The sequence below is a fragment of the Bubalus bubalis genome, chromosome 17 (assembly GCF_019923935.1).
Source record: "Bubalus bubalis isolate 160015118507 breed Murrah chromosome 17, NDDB_SH_1, whole genome shotgun sequence".
NCBI lineage: Eukaryota > Metazoa > Chordata > Mammalia > Artiodactyla > Bovidae > Bubalus > Bubalus bubalis.
In genome coordinates, this window is record NC_059173.1 from 11,758,221 (window position 1) to 11,765,987 (window position 7,767).

Sequence of the window (7,767 nt, forward strand, 5' to 3'; positions counted from 1 at the left end):
CAAAACCTCCCCCTCCTCCCCGTCCCCGCTCTGTTTCCAGCATTTCCCCTCCTCCGATGCAGCAGCTACAGAGGGAAGGAAAAAAAATAAAGAACCAACGATTTACCAACATGATTAGCTGAGAAGACAAGAGACGATGACGCAGATTATTTAAGCCAATTTGTTGCTAAGTGTGAGAAGAATATGTATATTTTTCCTTCGAAAATGGATGAATAGCCAGCCTTGTGTTGGAGGACATAGACCCTGGGGGTGTATTTCGTTTTTGCTGTCTGCAGGTTTTATTGTGAGGTTTAATATAGGCTGGTGAGCTTCCCCAACCCTCACCAACCCCATCCAATGATTAGTTAAGGTGGCCTTTCCCAAATATGAATCTACCTCTTGAGTCTAGAAAGGCTGAGTGAGAAGTCTCAGGGCATTTACTGTTTTAATATGAAATTGCCTATATTTGACTGGTTTTGACCTACAAAAGGGCTTCCCTTGTGGCTCAGCTGGTAAAGAATCTGCCTGCAAAGCAGGAGACCTGGGTTCGATCCCTGGCTTGGGAAGATCCCCTGAAGAAGGGAAAAGCTACCCACTCTAGTATTCTTGCCTGAAGAATTCCACGGACTGTATAGGGGTCACAAAGAGTTGGGGTCACAAAGAGTTGGACCTACAAAAATGGCAATTTAATGGCTCACATGAATCTGTCCACTGGGATAGCAATGAATGAAGTGACTCCTCCCCAAAGATGATGATGAGGAGGGAGAGAAAAGATCATTAGTTTGTGAGGCTATTGGGTGAATAAGAAGGTTATATGGGGACTAGAAAAGACCCTGATGCTGGGAAATATTGAGGGCAGGAGGAGAAGGGGGTGATAGAGGATGAGATGGTTGAATGGCATCATGGACTCAAAGGACGTGAGTTCAAGCAAGCTCTGGGAGTTGGTCATGGACAGGGAAGCCTGGTGTTCTGCAGTCCATGGGGTTGCAAAGCGTTGGACACGACTGTGTGACTGAACTGATTTCCCAGGTTGTCCAGTGGTTAAGACTCCACCTTCAATGCAAAGGGCACGGGTTTGATCCCTGAGGGGGAACTAAGGTCCCGCATGCTGTGGGATGTGGCCAAAAAAAATTTTTTTAAGGAAAAAAAGGAAGAGTATATGTAAGAGTGGTGGGCATAAGGAAAAGAGGGGAAGCAATATGGACAAAGGTCATTTGCTTATCACCCATCCTGGTGGGCTGCCGTCTATGGGGTCGCACAGAGTCGGACACGACTGAAGCGACTTAGCAGCAGCAGCAGCAGCATCATGTACAAAGCATAACTCAGGTCCTTTCTGTGTAGAATGAAATTATCTTCACAAGCTAGTTAGTGGTTGGAGCTGAAATAGAAATTGGGGCAAATTCTGACGTTAGCGAGGCAGCACCTCTGTTGAGGAGGACAGAAGCTTTAGTACCCGCCCCCAGGAAAGGCAGTATGAGGAATGAGTCTGTCCAATCAGACCCAGATGTGTCCCATACAACCTGTGAGACCTTCAGCAAGCAGTTGGTACTCCTGCAAATGTTGTTCAGTCACCCAGTCCTCAGTCATGTCCAATTCTTTGCGACCTCCCACTCCAGTACTCTTGCCTGGAAACTCCCATAGGTGGAGGAGCCTGGTGGGCTGCAGTCCATGGGGTCACTAAGAGTCAGACACGACTGAGCGACTTCACTTTCACTTTTCACTTTCATGCATTGAAGAAGGAAATGGCAACCCACTCCAGTGTTCTTGCCTGGAGAATCCCAGGGATGGGGGAGCCTGGTGGGCTGCCATCTATGGGGTCGCACAGAGTTGGACATGACTGACGTGACTTAGCAGCAGCAGACTGTGGCAAGCCAAGTTTCCCTGTCCCTCACCATCTTACAGAGTGTGCCCAGTTTCATGTCCACTGAATTGGTGATGCCATCAAGCTGTCTCATCCTCTGTCTCTCTCTTCTTTTTCTGCCTTCAGCCTTTCCCAGCATCAGCTTCTGCAAATGCTACTCTGCAAAATGAGAGGAAACTGGGGTTCCCTTTTCACAGGACCATGGTGAGGGTTCAACGAAATCATCTCCGTGAACATATTTAGCATTGTGCCTGGCACAGAGTAGATGCTAAAAAAAGTTCACTTCCCATTTCCTTTCATTAATGAATCTCTGTATTTAAAATGGGGTCTGTGGCTTCCATGCACCAGCAAGTTGTGTTGGGAATGTATCTGCAGAAGAAATAGAGGGCGGGGGAGAAGATATCATTCGTGACAGGGTGAAGGTGGGCAGGGTACATCTCATTTCTCAGCAAAAGCTGCAATTTGCCAGTCCTTTTAATTATTATTTTTTATTATAGATACAAATTAAAAATAAACTGTGTCTCATTCACAGCAGGGATTAAATTGTTCTCTAATTATTATCTTTGAATCAATCTAGCTTCCATTAGCTCTGCTTGCCAAGGTATAATTGAGGTGTGTGTGTGTGTCTCCTTGGTTTGTGGAGAAGACAACTACTTCCATTTGATGTGCCCAACTGTCTCTTCCAAGGCTCCCATTTCACGTTTTCCTTCTTCTTTGCCAAAAAAAATCTAGGAAAGCAGAAGAGCTGAAGGGTATTCAGCACAAGAATCCCCATTCCCATTTCACCATTCTTAAAATTTCTATTTAAAAACCAACATACAGTTTGCCACACAGAGGTACTTTTTGTTTTTTCTATGGCTGCAGAGCTTGGCATGCAGGATCTTAATTCCCTATCAGGTATCAAACTTGCGCCCCCTGCATTGGAAGGTGGAGTCTTAACCACTGGACAATTAGGGAAGTCCCCAGAAGTACTTTTTTGGATTGGGCTAGGAGTGGGAGCAGTGACCTAAAATCAATAATGTCAATACATAAAAAATGGCCAAGCTCAATTTCTTCCTAAATATGGGCATTGCCAGTCTGTGAACTTCATAAGGGCAAGGAAGTTCATCTGTCTTGCTCATTGCTGTGTCCTCAGAACTGAGAATAGTACCTAGTATCTGTTTAGTTCTCAGTAAATATTAATTGATTTACACAAGCATGTCCCTAGGATAATATTTGCAAAATGCATAGTAGATGAACACACAATGCCTAGTACATGGATCGTGGTAGCCCTCAATGAAACACAGCTCCTATTATTGTTATCACAATATCCAAGCTCAGATGGGCCATCCTGAGACTACCTTCTTCCCTTAAATTATATTTTAACGTTCACTGTCTTATAAGCTCCGTTTACCCACCCCTTGCTCTGTATCTGTGGTGCTTTGTGTGTATCATTGCTAATTCTTAAGCACTCTTTGTAGGTTTATTTTGTTGTTAAGTCACTAAGTGTGATTTGCTGTTTAGTCCATAAGTCATGTCTGACTCTTTTGTGACCCCAGGAACTGAAGCCCACCAGGCTCCTCTGTTCATGGGATTTCCCAGGCAAGAATACTGGAGTGGGTTGCCATTTCCTACTCTGGGCGAACTCCCGACCCAGGGTTCAAATCTACGTCTCCTGCATTGGCAGGAGGACTTTTTTTTAACCATTGAGCCACCCGTAAAGCCCAGGCTTATTTTACAGATAAGGAAAACTGAGGCTCAGAGAGATGAAGTCACTTGCCCCAAGTCACACAGCTGATAAGCGATGGAGCTGGGATTTGAACTTAGGTTTCTGTTGGATTCCTAATACTCAGGGTCTCTCTTGTTGCTCTTCTTCCCTATCTTTCAATCTCCAACTCATTTATTTATTCCAAGTGTGCAAAGTAAGGGTTTTTGGTGTCATTTTCCAGGTGAAGAGAATGAAATCCAGAGAGAAGTCTTCTGACTTGCTTGGAGGTCAGGTGGTGTCATATGTCACATACATGGGGATCTCTTGCTAATGGCCAGTGTACCAGGTGTGGATTCTTACCAGGGAACCTCCCTGCCTTCCTGTACTGGGCAAGCTAATCAGATGGAAATTAAAAAATAAGGACTTAAAAAAAAATACAAAAAACGAGAGGTTTGAATATAATAAATAAAGTTCAGATATTGAGACCAGAATAGCTTCATGGTGCTTTCAGCAAGAAGCTTAGTTGAAATCATATAACTAGAAAAGGGTTAAGTGCCAAGCTTGGAAAAAATTAAGCATTTGTTCACTCATGCTTTGCACAAATATATTTTGAGCCGATATTGCAGGGAACAAAAAAGCTGGACTCTGCCTTCAGGAGTTTATGACCTAGTGGGGGAAGTAGACTTTATAAAATATTCACATGACATATGTAATTATGACTGTGACAACATATAGGAGGGAAAAACACAGGGAGTTACAAGAGATGGTAACAAAGAGACACAGTATCATGCTGTTGCTATCAAGACTTGCTTTGGCCAGTGCTACCATTCTCCTCCTGATTTCTGGTAAAAATAAAATCAGTGTCAGATCTAGGCAGAGTTTTTATAAGTGTTTACCTTTGCAGTCATGGAAGCTTGGGTCCAGGTGGTGCCTCCATCAACCTAGGCAAGCAAACTGCTGGGGTTGTTTGTTACTGCAGCATAACCCAGTCCGTGCTGACACAGACATTGGTTCTCCCATTGCTGTGCGCTTAGCTATCAGGTGAATTTATTTTTTGGTGTGCGTTGTGTTGTTATTGTTTAGGAATCGACCCCAGCGAAAGAATCTGAAATGCAAACAATACTATATGCACACGCAGGAAGATTTTCCCTTTTCAAAAATTCATGATCTTAAAGCATGAGAAATGATCTAAATTTTCATCAGACGACAGGTTAGCATAGAATGAAACCATTGAAAGTAACAGAGGGAAAGATACAGAACTTAACATATGGACACAGATTTGTAAAAAGGTACACACATACACACACAGACACAAGCAACAGACAGGCATGTAATACACCATGATGTCACTAATGATTCACTTTAGTGAACTGGATTACAGATCCTTTTTTGTGCTTTTCTGTGCTTAGAATCAGTAGAAAAATATGACTACAAATTTAAAAATATTGTTTAAGAAGGTTTTTGAAATAAGATGAAAATAAGTCTTGCATAAAGATGTCTTTGTGAAGTGGGTATGAGATTGTGTACAGAAAAAGGTACAACTTGGATATGTCTGCATGGAAAAAAAGACTGGAAGGAAACATTCCAAAATGCTAATAGTCAATTTCTCTGCATAGGCTGATTTAGAAAGCCTTCTAGAAACTTCCATTTTCCCCTGGATTTTCCCATTTAGAAAATAATAGACTAATGAGCACAAATTGGTTTTATGATAGGAAATATAGTACTTTAAAAGCTGGCAGCAATGCCAATACCTTGATAAACTGTAAAATACCTCTCTGTCTCCCTTTTTCCAAAGACTTCTCTCCTCTCATCTATTTTTATCACTATATAAATGTGTCCTTCTCATAAATTGAGTGGGTCTAAAATGGAATCCTAACTTTTAGTGGCTGTCTTGACTTGGTTCTAAAAAAAAAAAAAAACGGTGCCATATTCCCTTAAAAAATTAATATGAACCAGGTTGCTCTCACTCAGAAAAACAGAATTAATAACAGACACACAAACTAGTGTAACGCTAACAGCTGTCAACAATACAGCATCAATGACACATCTGTACATTCTAGGAACGACCAGCGCCGACTGCTGTTTCTTTGGAACATTTATTTCAAAGGTGCCAGGATGTTTTTCAAAGATGTGATCATATGGTTGATCTTTGCAGGCTTGGGAGAGAAGGTGGAAGAGGGTGGCATCTCCTTGTATGCCTTTGCTGGCTGAGTGAGGGAGGTGTCTTCATGTACACGGAAAGTCACTGGGCTAGCTTCGCTGTGACCCACTCTGGATTGCTGTGATTCAGTGGCCCTCACCCTGAACTTGCTTGCCCTCTTCAGTTGGCAAAGCCCTTGGCTTCCTGTGTAGGTCTCAGATTCCACGTCACATCTCAGAATCAGTCTCAGGTTCTCTATGGGAGGTTTCTCAAGGACACGGACCCTTCAGCACACTTACCCCAGATAGTGACCATGTCTTTCTTGCTGTGCTCATTCATTCAATATGTGCCTCTCCCTGTAGACTCTGGACTCCAGGAGAGCATGGCTTTTGTGTGTTTCTTGCTGTGTCCTCAGAGCCTGGCACACAGAAGACACTCATTGAATGGTTGCTGAATGAATAAGTACATGAAAGAAACCCATGGGATCCTCAATGGCCCACTCCCATCATGGAGGAAAGAGGAGTCCAGAGTTCCCTTTGCCTCTGGCCAATTGGTCTGTCTGAGCCAGGGCCATATTATGACTTTCATGGCCTCCTTCTCCGATAAAAATATAAAAACTGTATTTTCTGAATGTGTTGTTATAAAGATGAATATAATACGGGCTGGAGTCATTGTTATATGTACATTATTCATTTTTTACTTTTAAAATAAACATTAAAAGTTGTTCAACAAACAACTTTGTTTTCTAGTCCCTAGAAGTTGTGTTCAACAAACTGGAAAATTTTTAAAGAGATAGGAATATCAGACCACCTTACCTGTCTCCCGAGAAACCTGTGTGCTGGTCAAGAAGCAGCAGTTAGAACCTGAAACAACTTACTGGTTCAAAATTGGAAAAGGAGAAAAAGAAGGCTGTATACTGTCACCTTGCTTGTTTAACTTATGTGCAGGGTACATCATGCAAAATTCCAGGCTGAATGACTCACAAGCTGGAATCAAGACTGCCGGGGGAAATATCAACAACTTCAGATATGCAGATGATTCCACCCTAATGGCAGAAAGTGAAAAGGAACTAAAGAGCCTCTTGATGAAAGTGAAAGAGCCCGCTTAAAACTTAACATTCAAAAAACGAAACTCATGGCATCCGGTCCCATCCCTTCATGGCAAATAGAAGGGAAACAAGTGGAAGCAGGGACAGATTTTATTTTCTTGGGCTCCAGAATCACAAAGATGTTTGCTCCTTGGAAGGAAAGCTATGACAAACCTAGACAGCATATTAAAAAGCAGAGACATCATTTTGCTGACAAAGGTCCATATAGTCAAAGCTATGGTCTTTCTAGTAGTCATGTACAGATGTGAGATTTGGAACATACAGAAGGCTGAATGCTGAAAAATTGTTCGTTTGAATTGTGATGCTGGAGAAGACTCTTGAGAGTCCCTTAGACTTCAAGGAGATCAAACCAGTCAATCTTAAAGACAATCAACACTGAATATTCATTGGAAGGACTGATGCTGAAGCTGAAGCTCCAATCCTTTGGTCACCTGATGTGAAGAGATGACTTATTGGAAAAGACCTTGATGCTGGGAAAGAAGAGGAGAAGGGGACGACAGAGGATGAGCTGGTTAGATAGCACTACTGACTCAATGGACAGGAATTTGAGCAAACTCCAGGAGCTAGTGAAGACAGGGAAGCCTGGGGTGCTGTAGTCCATGGGGTCGCAAAGAGTTGGACATGACTTAGTGGCTGAATGACAACCCTACAAGTACCTTGGGCCCCAGGCACTGTGTCTACTGTGCCTGGTGGAAAGGGCAGCCCTGTGCCGACCTCGTCCCCCATGCATACGTTATAAGGTTATAAGGTCTCTTGAGAGCCAAGAACAAGGACATATGAGGTGGTCTGGGGGAGAGGGAGGGTCAGTTAAGAAACCCAGCAGGACCCTGTGGGGCTCCTGGGCATGGCTTTTCCGTGTCCTCCATTCCTTGTTTGTAGGGAACAGACTCCAGCCTCCAAGACCTTCCCTGAGTTCCTAAGGGGAGATTTGAACAGTTGCTCATCAGGGAAGGGAGAGGATGCAGAGACAAAGGAGGAACAGCCAGGAAACA